The sequence below is a fragment of the Lagenorhynchus albirostris genome, chromosome 18 (genome assembly GCF_949774975.1).
Source record: "Lagenorhynchus albirostris chromosome 18, mLagAlb1.1, whole genome shotgun sequence".
Lineage (NCBI taxonomy): Eukaryota > Metazoa > Chordata > Mammalia > Artiodactyla > Delphinidae > Lagenorhynchus > Lagenorhynchus albirostris.
The window spans coordinates 9,393,432-9,408,808 of NC_083112.1; positions in this window are offsets into that span (position 1 = coordinate 9,393,432).

Sequence of the window (15,377 nt, forward strand, 5' to 3'; positions counted from 1 at the left end):
CTTAGACCTATTACCGTTTTCAATTTTCATAACTATTAAATACTGTTAGAATTTTGTCTGTCATAGTGCATTTCCTGGACCGTTTTTGTTTCATACATTTGTGGTAAATACCCATTGTTTGATATCCAAGAGAAAGAGGTCAAGAAAAACCACAAGGAACCTTGAGTAAAGTGCAAATGCCAATAACTACTGTGACAGGATGCCTAAAATATGGTGAAATCCCATTTCACGACATGATTGCTACACACCAGCAAAGACTTGCTGACTGATATTCAGCCCCTTTTTTGATCCAATAGGTTAAAGAAGAAAAACATTTCAACCTACATATTAATGGAATCAGAAAGGCTTAGGGAAAAGAGTCAGCAAGACCCATGTTCAGAATTTGCTGAGCCTCAGTTTCCTCATCTGTGAAACGGGAGTAACATAGTAAGTATTCAATAAATAAAGCACCTATCCTAGAAGTATTTTTTTCCAAACTGATTTCACTTACTCTTAACGTGCATGTGATTTCTTGTTAATCAGATTTTTGGAGCTCAGTAACATAAAACCAGGGCCTATTACAGTCAAATAATTCACCCAGAAGCCCTTTAGTTATTTTATTTGTGGCTTTGAATATACATCTTCATAGAATGTCCTTGGTAAAAACCAAACAAACAAACAAGCAAAAAATCAACACCCACATATACTTAATCATATCAATACTAGAGTATTTTCTTGGATTCTAATTTTACAAATGTTGGATTGATAGAATCCTGAAGATAATTTGGCAGGAGGTGTTTCTATATCAGTGTGTTGTACCATCTGCTCTTTTAAAATAATCTAATGACACAGGCAAAACACTGAGATTTGTGTATTTGTTACTGGTAAATAACTGAAGGCCCATTAACTAAATTTTTATGTGATTCAAAAATCTTTGGTAGAGTTTCTGATTTTGGTAGAATCTTCAATATGCTTATTTATGGTAAAACTAATTAATTTTAAATGAGCTTATTTATATGATATAAATTATTTGCAACTGAAACATTGCCCCTTAATAAACTGCTGGAATAAGCTGACATGTTTTTCTTTTTTGAAGTCTCAATTGATTACTTTGTAAAATTCGTTTTTTTTTCAATATTGTAGCAGTTGTCTAATTATGGCCGTAAGCATAAATGTTGCCTAAGGCATTTCAGCCTGTTTTGATCTCCAAATGCATGTGAATCAAAGCTTTAGCTAATTTAGTTCTAAGTTATTAGACCGCAAGTTCTATAGTGTTTCAAGGCCATGCTGTTGCATTTAAGACATGAAGGCTTTATAACTTTTTTTTTCCTCTTTAAATTATGGGTATTATGAGTCTCTGGTAGGTAGCCCAGAGGCTTCAAGATAAAACATTTCAATGAACAGGGACAGTAGTGGTAAGCCACGGAGCAGTGAAATGGAGATATAATTAGAGCTAAAGATTGACGGGTCAGGTGAAAATATTCCATTAGTAAAGGACAACACGATAAAGAATGAACCAGATTTTCTTCCAAATTCGTACCATTCTAAAATGTCCTTATTTTTTTTTGTGCCTGTCATGAATCTATCAAGCCAGCAAAACAAACACAGTGTGGGTTACTGGGCGATCAGACTGACAAGATCAGAGCAGCAAGCTTCCCTCAGTGCGGGGGACTCAGTGGCAGTGGTTCATAGACACAAAGGGCTGAGATGAGGGAAGCCTGGAAGCACGTGAAAGCCTTGCAGTTCTGAGGAGAGCCCGTGGTGGGGCAGGGCCTCAGGATTGAGGTGTGCGATTTCAAAATGCAGATGACCAGGCCTTTTCCTTTAGTCCCCACTCTCTGAAGTGCCCTTGGGGAGAGGGCTGCAGCACCTGAGGTTTGGCAAGGGGGCTCCCCTGAGACATTCTGACAGGTGTTCATTGACAGCCATGGCGTTACATGGAAGAGTGTGGTCAAGGCCGGGTTCAGTGGGTGCAAGAAGTGAGGAAGATCGAAGGACAAGGGGACAGAACCAGAACCTGGAATGTCAGAATTCAAGATGAAGCTTTTTCGGTTTGTATCAGGAGGGTTGTGTGGAGAAGCAACGCCATTGGAGGTGATGATGTTTAGCGAATGTTAGTCCAGGGTACGGAGAAGGGCATTTACAAGGAGGCTGGAAAGTCTGGGAACGATTCAGGGCTTACGAGAGTGGGCCCAGTGGAGGAGGGGGAGGGATACAAAACATAGATGAAAATTGTGAGAGAGGCATTAAGGTGTGTCCAGAAAGCCAGAACATTCCTAAGATGAACAGGAGCAGGTGAATGAAAGGCTCTGGGGAGCAAGGATTATGCCAGCTCCTCAACGTGGGAACAGAGGCCTCAGTTGTGGAAGGAAAGGGCTCTACCATAGTGTAGGCAGCCCCAAACCAGACTGGGATTTTCAGATTCCTAGGTCTGCTCTCAAATTTGCTTTATAACCTGGAGTAAGTCACCAAGGCTGCGGAGTCTTATTGTTCTTGTCTGTAGAGAGACGGGGTTAATCAAGACCAGTAGGTTTCAACCTTGGTTACACATTAGAATCATGTGGGAGCTTTTAAAAATCCCCAGACTGATTAAATCAGATTCTCTTAGGGTGGGATCCAGGCAGTGGTATGTTTTAAAGCTCCCAGGTGATTACCATGGGAAGCTAAAACTGTGAACCAGAAATCTCTGAGCTTGAGGATATCTTAATAGAAACCTCCAAAAAACAAAAACAGAACAAAACAACAGCATCTCTCCAACTTCATTTTTATTTTTATATTTCTTTAATAGTAAGGAGGACCTTATTAAAGACAAATGGCTAGGGGTCATGACTATTACAATAGGGGATTGAGGTTGGACTACATAAAGAGGCCAGGGTGTCATAGCCATCAAGCAAAGCGAGGAGGGTCAGGAATTTTGGAATTATCAGACCAGGAATTTAAAACAACTATGATTAATATGCTAAGGACTCTAGTAGAGAAAGAAGCAGCACACAAGGACAGATGGGCAATGTAAGCAGAGAGATGGAACTCCTAAGAAGGAACCAAAAAGAAATGCTAGAGATCAAAAGCACTGTAACAGAAATGAAGAGTGCCTCTGATGGGCTATAAGCCCATCTACAAGTCTACTTATAAAGTAGACTGGACACGGTTAAGGAAAGAGTCTAAAAAGATGATACAAATGATGCTTGCTCTGTCTCTTCAAATTATGTTTTTTTAATTTAATTTTTATTTTATATTGGGGTATAGTTGATTTACAATGTTGTGTTAGTTTCAGGTGTACAGCAGAATGGTTCAGTTATACATATACATATATCCATTCTTTTTCAGATTCTTTTCCTATATAGGTTATTACAGAATATTGAGTAGAGTCTCCTATGCTATGCAGTAGGTCATTGTTGATTATCTATTCTATATATAGTAGTGTGTATATGTTAATCCCAAACTATATCCATCCCTCAAACAACCATAGAGGAGCCTCCTCTCCAACACCTGTTAAGCCAGTTAGTAAGAATCCCAAACTCCTAATTTATCCCTCCCCCCGCTTCCCCTTTGGTAACCATACTTTTGTTTTCAAAGTCTGTGAGTCTGTTTTGTAAATAAGTTCATTTGTATCATCTTTTTAGATTCCACATATAAGTGATATCATATGATATCTGTCTTTCTCTGTCTGACTTAGTTCACTTAGTACGATCATCTTTAGGTCCATACGCGTTGCTGAAAATGGCATTATTACATTCTTTTTATGGCTGAGTAATATTCCATTGTATATATGTACCGTATCTTCTTTATCCATTCCTCTTTCAATGGACATTTAGGTTGCTTCCATGTCTTGGCTATTGCAAATAGTGCTGAAGTGAACATTGGGGTGCATGTATCTTTTCAAATTATTTTAACTTTAATTAGCTCCCATTTGTTTGTTTTTATTTTCATTACTGTAGGAGGTGGATCCAAAAAGATATTGCTGCAATTGATGTCAAAGAGTCTTCTGCCTGTGTTTTCCTCTAAGAGTTTTATAGTACCCAGTGTTACATTTAGGTCTTTAATGCATTTTGAGTTTATTTTTGTATGTGGTGTTAGAGAATGTTCTAATTTCATTCTTTTACATGTAGCTGTCCAGTTTTCCCAGCACCACTTATTGAAGAGGCTGTCTTTTCTCCATTGTATATTCTTGCCTCCTTTGTCATAGAGTAATTGACCATAGATGTGTGGGTTTATCTCTGGGCTTCCTATCCTAGTCCATTGAGCTATATTTCTGTTTTTGTGCCAGTAACATACTGTATTGATTACTGTAACTTTGTAGTGTAGTTTGAAGTCAAGGAGCCTGATTCCTTCAGCTCTGTTTTTCTTTCTCAGGCTTGCTTTGGATATTTGGGGTCTTTTGTGTTTCCATACAAATTAAAAAAAAATTGTTCTAGTTCTGTGAAAAATGCCACTGGTAATTTGATAGGCATTGCACTGAATCTGTAGATTGCCTTGGGCAGTATGCTTATTTTGACAATATTGATTCTTCCAATCCAAGAACATGGTATATCTTTCCATATGTTTGTGTCATCTCTGATTTCTTTCATTAACATCTTGTAGTTTTCAGAGTACAGGTCTTTTGCCTCCTTAGGGAGGTTATTGATAATTCCAAAATTCCAAAATCCCTTCCATGTCTGGTCCTGATGCTTGCTCTGTCTTTTCAAATTATGTTTTTTGCCTTTTGGTAGATCTTCTAATTTTTTCTTGGTAACTGGACATGGTGTACTGGGTAAAAGGAACTGCTGTAACTAGGTCTTTAGTAATGTGAGGGTGAGGTGTGGGGGAACAGGAATCATTCTCTAGCCTATGGTTAGGTCTCAGTCTTTCAGTGAGTCTGTGCCTTTGGGCTGTGAACTTCATAGCATTCCTCAGTTTTTTCTTCTATCTTAGGTGGGACAGGATGGATAGCATGAGACGGTGTTGGGTATTTCCATTCTCCCATGTGGAAAGCTAGAGCTGAGTGGAGTTGGGTGTTTCCCTTCCCCCAGGTCAGATAGGCTCTGATAATATCCGAGTAAGTTAGGCTCTGTTCAACTAGTTTCTCCTGAGGGCAGGTTTTTTAAGAACAGAGTGCTCTGGCATATTTCAAAATAGTTTCTTTTCTCTGATGACTGGGTTCCCCTGGAGTTTTTAACACTGAGCCTCTGGCAATTCATGAATTACATTTCAGGTTTTCCTCCCTGGCACTGATTCCTGAGCTGGTTTCCATTCATGAGCCTCTACTTGGGTAAGCCCGAACTCCCTATGTTTGTCTGTCTCTCCAGTTGGGGGCAGCAGTTTGCCCTGTGTCCTACCCTCTCTTATGGATCCAAGAAGAATTGTTGCTTTTTCAGTCTGTTCAGCTTTTTACTCATTGTTAGGATGGAGTGATGACTTCCTGCCTATCACTGCTAAATAGAGAAAGAAAGGGAAGAGTCAATGAAATGCTGTAGTGCTTATAAAGCAAACTGGGGGGCTACTTTCAACCCAACTGCAATACGGTTGCAAAATATACTCTCTAACAGCTCAGCAGCCTCTCCAGCTCTGTCAGTGAAGCACAAATCTATGAAGTCCACCAAGGATCATAACTGTTTATATGATGGGCTTTTGAACAGTTGGATCTGGTACTCTTAAACATCAACCTAAAAGGCTGGACAACATCATCATGATTCACCATCATGATTTTATTAAAGTGAAGTGGAAACAGTATATATTTGATGCATGTAAAGATGACTTGCACTGTTGTTTTTGAAAGTCATTAAGAATATTGTGTTGGGCTTCCCTGGTGGCGCAGTGGTTGAGAGTCCGCCTGCCGATGCAGGGGACGCGGGTTCGTGCCCCGGTCCGGGAAGATCCCACATGCCGCGGAGCGGCTGGGCCCGTGAGCCGTGACCACTGAGCCTGCGCGTCCGGAGCCTGTGCTCCGCAACGGGAGAGGCCACAACAGTGAGAGGCCCGCGTACCACAAAAAAAAAAAAAAAAAAAAAAAAAGAATATCGTGTTAACACAGGAATTTGTAATTTTGTTCACAACATTTTGTATTATGAATGACAAGTGAGTGTTTTATTTCTGGATACAATTACACAATGACAAAATCATCATAAAACGACTTTGCAAACAGTGTTCTCAGTGCATTCATGCTGGATGTCTCTTGTTGGATGTCTCTCTAGCCTTCAACCAGATATATCTGAAGAGGAATATTCATTATCTTTTCCTTCAAAGGAGCCCTTCCTTCTGTTTCCTTAATTTTCTTTAGTCAGCCCTTGGAGACATTCAGGCATGAAATTCTACGGGGATTTTTCGTTCTGATATTTCTAGCGTCCATGCTTCATTTGGATACTTGCTGCTGTTGTCTTCTTTGAACCTTTCACTTTGATTTTTCCAGTAATCCTTAAATGGTTTCCTGGCGTGTGTCCATTCTGTACATCAAGTGCCATTTTGATTTGGTCGCTTCTCTCTTCAAATACTTTTAATGTGTGTCCCTACTCCCCACAATCAGCTGACATTTGCTCTCAAGTCTCCCTTCTCATGTCCTCTGGCCTGTTCACCCTCAACCTCACTGAACGTTAGAATCAGCAACTACTGCCTCTTACCGGGACTTGTGTGATTGTCTAATCGCTTCCATTAGATTATAAAGTGCTCTGAGGAAGGGACCTCATCTTATTTGTCTTGTTATTCCCTAGAATGTATATTAATTGCTTAAGAAACATTTCTTGTGTGAATAAATGCTTAATGAAACGCATTATAGATGCGTTCTTTGAAAAGAGTTCACTCTTTTTTTCCAGTTACCGAGGCTCAGTTGAACTCATTACCTGGAGTTTTGCTAGTCAGACTTCTCTTTAGCAATGTTTATGATGATAATTGGTGTTCATTGTGATTACCCGAGGGCGGTACAAAATCTTGAAGTATCTTCTCAGTTATTTAAAAGAAAATCATATTAAGATGTTTGTTTCTAGTTAACAGATTCTTTGTATGTATCATCATAGATTATCCATTTGAAAATAAGTAAAATACAATTAAAAATCACAATAGTATCACACTGAACACTAAGCTTCCTTTGATTATTAGTGCATTCAAGAAATAATTAGCACACACTTAATATGTACACGTTAATGGAATAATTAAGCAGGATGTTCTATTTTAGTTTATGTATATTGGAAATGCCTGTGCATCAATTGTGCTAGCTAATGGTTTACTGTAATTGGCACACAGCGTGATATCTAATCAATTTTTTCAGTAAACAGAGGATGGCTCTTTGAAATAGTATATTTTAGACAGCAATTACTAAAGTTTACCTATGAAGCAAAATTCTATAAATCAAATCCAGTTCTTGGATATTCCTTTTAGGGTATCTTAGAGCAGCTTGGCATCCCGATTTAGCAGCGTCTTTGGTCTCTGCTTCTGGACTTTGAGCAATGGTATATCAGCAGCACTTTTCCCCGCGTCTGCTCAGTGCGGGGCAGATGCAGTTGTAAGAATGCAGATTCTACTAGATGCTTTAAGCTGGGGTTCTCATGCCTGGTTGTGCATTGGAATCACCTGGGGAGTTTTAAAACCCACTGATGCCTGGCCCCATTTGCAGGGGTTCCAGCTTAATTGGTCTGGGATGTTGCCCTGCATCTCTTACCTTGCCCCAGTGCCCACTGGGTGGGCCTTCCAGCCTCTCCCAGGTGACCCTGGCCCCTGGGGTCCAGAAACACCCTCTCCTTTATCCTGTAGCTCAGAGGAGGCCGTGGATGCCCGCTGTTGCTACTCGCTAGCTTTCTTCTCCATCCCCTGTTGGCTTCTCAGCTCTTCCAAGGCCCCTGGAACCAACTCTTTGCATGACATTCCCTCTGCTGTAAAATTTCCAAGTGGTTCTTTTCCTTGTGCAGGTTTTTATGGGACCTTGACAAAGACAGCTGGCAGTGAAGACAGGGAAGGTGAATTACTCACAGTATGGGGCAACCTTAAACAGCCAGCACTAGTGCTGGCTGGGAGGGCAGAAGAGGCTCATCAAGTGGAGGGGGAGGGTGGGAAGGATGCAGGCATGGTGGCCATTTCCAGAGGCCACTCATTCAGCTGTAGAGACACCTGCAGATAGTCTATAACACAAATCTCATGGGAGAATCTAATGAAATATTTTAATTTCATCTTTTTGATGATTTCATTTCCTTGTAATAGGTCACACTTTTATAAAGTCCATCAGGGAGGAAATTAATTTTTTTACTTTATGCCTATCTATTGGTAAATAGGGTTGATTAATCAAACCTGATTACCCTTTTAGTACATACTGGTAAAGCTGAAAACACTTAATTGTGAATTTCTTTTTAAATACAGAATTCCTTTTTACCAAACCCTGCTGTTGGCTTCTGCTTCAAATTCATGACCAAACATCAGGTGTTGGAAAAGCCTCATCCCAGTTAAAAAAAAAAAAAACCAACTTCAGAAAATGTCTGTTCTTTGTCTTGTGTGGGTAAGAGGAGATGCTCTGTTCTATATTACTTATGAGTGTTGTCGCGTTGGAGCTCTGCTGACAGCTGCCATGTAACCCAGAGGAGCAACAATCCCAGACATCAGATAAAAGCCATGTGTGTTTGTTGGTTGTATACATGGACACTCAAAGCCTGCTTTCAAGTAAGCACAGGAAGGATCCCATACAGACTCATGCTCACACACCCACACATCCCCTCCACACACTCAGCGGATCCTGCGGCAGCTTCGCCCAGCCATACTTTCTGAATGGCCTTACTGAACTGGATTGTTTCTGCTCCCTTGTGGACTCCTTCAGAAAGCAATAGTGAACATCCTCTATATTTTACCAAAAAAATTTGCTAGTCAAAGCTAGCCTTTTGTTCTCTTAGGGACATCACTGCCATCAGCTAAGAGACTGAGCCTCACTTATCTAGAATTGAACAGTAATAATAAACATTTGTCACGCCCTATCTTGAAAGGTATACCGTTATTCCTGTTTTATAAATGAGAAGACTGAGACTTACAGAGGTTAATGACATGCCAATGGCTCACGGCAGGAAAGTGGAGGATTTGAACAGGCAGGATTGTTCCAGAACCTGCACTCTGAATTATGGTATGGACTGAATTTATGTCCATCATGTTTTAAATGGCTGGATGAATCCAGAACTTCCCTCTTTCTGAGCTAATTAGTCTTGGGATAATTAGGGGCTCAGAAAGAGCCAGCAACTAATTTAAGTCATTAGTGACTATTTAGTTAGGATCACGTTGGTTTCCTAGAAAAGGTACCAACTGATTTACAAGAAGAGAGATAATTGCCGGCTTAGAGAGCTTCAGAAAACCTCTAGAAGGAGAGACTGTAAATGGCAGATTTATAAGACAAATTACGTACTAGATTGGCAAAAAAAAGTGTGTTAAACACTCCAATCCAAACCACTAGTGGGTACAAAACCAGAAATCACCATTGCTATGTGTCTGGATTCCCCAGCAGGGCCTGTGTTGAGAAAGGCCCTGTGCTTGGTTTAATGTTCTTCTACGACTGTTTTGAAATTCTTAAAATAATTTTGTCTTTGAACTTGTGTTTTGTGAGGAGGCTGATGGGCCAGTGTGATACTCACACGGGCAGCGGAGATGCAACAGGCAGCAATGGGCAACTCTACAAGTTGGAGGAATGTCAGAGGAAACGATAAGATAACACTGTATAAATCGACATTCAAAGTGTACTTCAGACATACGAAACACATTTGTACAGAGAGTGAAATCTTTTAGAAAAATTATTCCTTGACAATCAGCAGTACTAGGTGTAATAAAATTTATATTTTGATATAATTTATCAGAAACTTATCCCAGTATAATGTCCCAAAATAATCCCAACAGTGTTGTCACAGCCTATCATTTACTCTTAATAGCTCCAACAACAGTTGCACATGCATAAAGAGACTTCTCAAAATTGAAAACTATCAAAAAGTGTTTCTAGGGCTTCCCTGGTGGCACAGTGGTTGAGAGTCCGCCTGCCGATGCAGGGGACGCGGGTTCGTGCCCCGGTCCGGGAAGATCCCACATGCCGCGGAGCGGCTGGACCCGTGAGCCATGGCTGCTGAGCCTGCGCGTCCGGAGCCTGTGCTCTGCAACGGGAGAGGCCACAACAGTGAGAGGCCCGCGTACCCCAAAATATATATATATATGGAGAAAACAATCATGAGAAAAAAAAGACTTTTGGAGGATATATTTGGAAGAACTAACGTGAATAAAAGAAGATCCAGAGGGGAGAAAAGGAACAGATGATGACAAGGCAATAATTAAACTAATAAAAGAAGAAAATGTCCTCAAGATTAAGAAAGACCTGAATGTGCAAATTGAAACTCTTCACCAAGTTCCAAGCAGAAGGGATGAGAAAAAAAGTCACCAAAGCTTGCCTGGAAAATTCTTCAACTCCAAGAATGAAGAGAAACCATTACTAATTTCTAGATGGAAATAACTGGCTACTTAAAGAATCAGACAGCCATGCACTGTTTTATATGCAATGCCTTAGATAGAAGGTGGCGAATGGCATCTGAGAGAAATGAACTGCAACCCATGGTCCTGTATCCACTTAAGACGTCATTTCCATTTCAGAACAGAGGAGAGAGTGGTGCTGTGACCCAGAGAGTACATCACTTGGGCATATTGGTGCCAGAGGAAACTACTAGAGGGAGGACTATACAACCAAACAACTGTACCGTAACCAACACACCACCATCCTCTACCAGCACAACCACCAAAGACAGGAGAACATGAAGAGGAAGAGAGGTAGTGCTTGACAATACATAAACAGTTAAATTTAAATGGATAGTAATAGACCAGGGAAGGTACGCTAGCTACCCCAAAGAAGAATTCTTAAAATAAAGAGGAACTGTGTGAGGGTAATTCTAATAATAATCTAGAATGAAAAGTACAAAACTATCTCAGAGAAATCTACAAGTTAGGCGTGAAGTGGGAGAAAAGTAATGAAGAAAAGCATTTCAAAGATTTTATCTTGGTCTGGTTAAGGGCAGAATTGAGAACAGCAGTGAACATATTCTAGAAGTCTGACCTTATTAGTGTAGACTATCTTGGTGAAGGAAGCAAATTATATCTTGTTTTTAAAAAATATTACAGAAATACATGTTTTGTTATGAGGTCCTAGAGAGGGGAGGCAAACATTAATGGGATAGAAAGTTACAAAACAGCAGCACTAACAAAAGGAAAAAAGAGTGAATAGAAACTTATGAAAACCAGCAAAAAATAGCAAAAGGAAAAAGAGGAGACAACAAAGTGAACACAAAATGAACGTAAAATTAGAAGGAGTAAAATAAACTACAAAAATATATACAATGAGGCCATTAAAAACAAGGAAAGTCTGAGAAAGGCTCACAGCCGAGAGAAGCCTGAGGAACATGAGAACTAAATGTAATGTGGGAGGACTTTCAAGATGGCAGAGGAGTAAGACATGGAGATCACCTTCCTCCCCACAGATACATCAAAAAATACATCTACATGTGGAACAACTCCTACAGAATTCAGTTTGTTATACAGCAGAAACTAACACATCATTGTAAAGCAATTATACTCCAGTAAAGATGTTAAAAAAAAATGTTATGTGGTGTCCTGGATGGGATCCTGGGACAGGAAATGGACATTAGGAAAAAACTAAGGAAATCTGGTTTTGTTTTTAGCTTCAGTAAAAAGTAGAATTAAAGGCTACAGCACGTCTCAGGAACCCAAGGACTGGGATGAAGTTGGGCCTCCTATACAAACTTTAAAGAGGGACTGATGTGCTGTTGTGAGCTGGGAAATTTTCTTTTCCTCCATCTCTCAACTCTGCTTCTTTCTTGCATGTCTGCTTCAAGGTTCCGTGATGGGGCAGCCTGGGTTTCCAACCACACAGTGGAAAACTGCCAGTGATGATTCCTTAATTTATATCTCCTCTGATTAACAGACCATTCATTTATTCAGTCATTCATTCATTCATATAAGAAATATATATTGCATGCCTACTATGTGCCAGTTAAACTCTATTGTGTTTATGTTTTGTGGATAAGATAAAGCAAACATTATTCCATCCTCGTGGAAGTTACTAGATCATAAGAAAGATATTGCTTTATTACTTATACAAATAACAATATAATGACCAATAGACAAGTGCCAAGAAGAAAATATTCTTTGTATCATGAATCTGTTCCCCAACTGAGTATAGAGTATGAAGGAGGACTTCTGGGGGAAGTGACATAAAACTGAGACCTATGCGTAAATACAAGTTACCCAGCCACTGGGGACAGGTGTGGTGAACACCTTTATAAAAAAAGTTTGAAGATGAGAGAAGGGACAGAGGTAGAAAGTTAGCCTATTTCTCCTAAGCCTATAGCTAGTGTCTACAAGATGGATTCAATAAATTTCTATTTATTAAACACAAATTTATTTATTGACTCTCAAAGAACATGTTGTTTTGTAGTGTCCATGTAACATTTACAAAAATAGTTGATCATGTTCTTGACCACACAGAAAGTCTTAATCTCAGTAAAGTAATTTAGAAATCTAGAAAACATTGTTGATTTCCTAGGAAAATATAAATTTTTAAAATTCATTGAAGAAGTAGAATTTTTGAATAGTTTGAGTGCTATAGGAGAGATTAGAAAAGAAATTAAAAATGTATTATTGAAAAAGTTAACAGGATTTGATAATTGCATAGCTGAACACTATTTAACCTTAGAGGGCAAGCATTTCTGATGTAATTTAAATTATTTAAGACTGTAGAAGAAGACAGACAAGTTCTCATTGTATTTATGAGGCCAATCTTATTACTGCAACCTGATAAAAATAGTAGTGCAAAAAGACCGATAGTACACTAGATGCAGAAAATTCTAAATGTGATATTAGCTACAATAGTCCAGTCATGTATTGAATATTAACTGACTAATAAACTATGGCAAAGTAGAGTTTATTGCAAGAATGCAAGGTTGCATTGGTATCAGGAAATCAAGCAATATGATTCATTACACCAACAAATTAAAGCAGAAAAGTAAATTAACATGTCAATAGATGTTGAAAAGCCATCTTGATAAACATTTGGCAGCTATCCTTAATGAGAACTTTAGGAAAATATGTACAGGAGGAACATTTGTAAGTTTGATAAAGACTACAAAACACTGGCAAACATTATTCTAAATAGCAGACCACTAAAATTACTTTAATTATGACCAGGAACTAGATAAGATTGCTTGTTCTTGCCATTATTATTCAACATTGTTTTAAAAGTTCTAGCAAATGCAGTGAGAAAAGATAGTAAAATAATTTGTATAAACATTGAAAAAGGATAAAACTCTTTTTCTTGATAATATTATTATATTCCTGGAAAACCCAAGAGACATAAGGAAAAAATACTTGAATTGGTAAGACAGATAGATATAAAAATACATATAACAATCAATAGCAGAAATGACCTAACCATGAAAATGGGAAAAAATTAATCTGTGGTTACAATAAAATGCAAAGAAATACTGTGGGAAGACAACTATTACATCCTGAAAAGACTCAAACAAATGGAAAATCATACTAAGTTCTTAGATGTATAGACTAAAAATAATTTAAATGTTAGAGCTTCTAAAATTCACTATATACATGTACATATAATATTTACATTTAACATTAATTATGATATATACTGCAATTCCAATTAGAATCATAGCATTTAAAAACAATATTAAAAGATCTTAAAGCTTATTTGGAAAAATAAGAAGCCCAAGAATAAAATGTATACAAAGAAGACTAGTGAGTGCAGATATTAAAGCATACTATAAAGCCACTATAATCAAATAAATAAGGCATTGGTTTTTTAAATAAGTATACATGGTAGAGGAATTGAATGAAAAGTCTTGGTATAGATTCCAAAATATACACTATTTTAATCTGTTATGAAGTTGATATTTTAATTCAGTGTGAGCTGGAAGGTGCTGGCTCAATTGACCGTGCAGCTGGAAGAAAATGGAAATATACAGGTCTCTCAGCATTTATAGAAATAAATTCCAGATAATTGAAGACTTCAAAGCAAAAAATTAAATGTAAAAATAAATCAATGAATAGATAGATGAATGAATGACTTAAATTACAGAAGAAAATCTAGGAGCCTGTACATAAAATTTAGGGTTTGTGGAGACTGTTCTTAACCAAGACAAGAAACCAAAAGCTATAGAAGATTTAAACAAGGTCAATGAGAAATTGTATAGTTAAAAATATATTTGCATCACAGATGATTAAAGCAAAGTTAATATCTTTAAAATACTAAGAGTTCTTACTAATGGCAACAAATAATAGAAAATAAATATGAATGGATAATTTATCCAAAAGTGGATATAATGGCCATAAACATATGGATACTCAAAATTATCAGTAATCAGAGAAATGCAAATTAAAGTAACAATGCATTATCCCCTTATAACCATGTATTTAATACAAATATAATAGAACATAACACCATCATACTCTTTAGAGGTAAGGATGCACAGGAAAAGGTACTGTCATATTCTGCAAGTTAAATATTAATTGCAGTATGGCAATATCTTCTGAGAATAAAAATTCACATACACTTTGATCCACCAGTCTCATTCCTGAGAAGCTATTCCAAAGACATAAAAATACATAATAATTTCATAAAAATAATATGTACCATGATGTTTATTACAGCATTATTCATACAGTTAAAATTCTGAAACAAAGTGAATCCCCATAGAAGAATGGTTGAATCAGTCTTCAAAAGAAAATATTTAAAAATTTCATAGAATATTATGCAGCCATTAAAAAGGATAAACCATAGCAAAGTCTGTACCCTTGGTTAGGATTTCTATGAAGTATCATTGAGTGACAAAAATCTAGCTGCAGAGATGTATGGTACTATATTTCTCTAAATAATACTAATATACAAGGAAGAAACTATGTCGTGTATATGTGCATTTGTGAACGTGTGTATGTGTTTACAACACTAGGTTGTTAACACTGGGTACTTAGTGTGGTTTAGGAAGAAAGAAAGGAAGGTAGGAAAGAAGGAAGGAATAAATAAGAGGGGGAAAGAATTGAACTATTTAAAAAGCTAGCATGATCCCCATTTATGTTCTCTTTGTGGAATAATAAAAAATAAAGGAATGCCAGGCTACCGATAGGCAAGCTTTCAGTCACTTTTCATAAGAGCTGACTTTTCTACCTTATTGTTCCTGTAGCTGCTATTCTGTCAGCAGTTATGTTCCAGTCAGCACACTGAGGAGAGTTCTTTTTCATCTCTGCAGCCTACTTAAATAAACACAGGAGCTCCACATTTCTTTATCGTTCCATTTGTCAGATTGTGTGCGAGCCACAGAAAAAGACAGAACATTGCACAACCATTTTGCCACACTTGACAGTTTAATGGACCTGCCAATTGTTGCACCAGCTTTGTATTA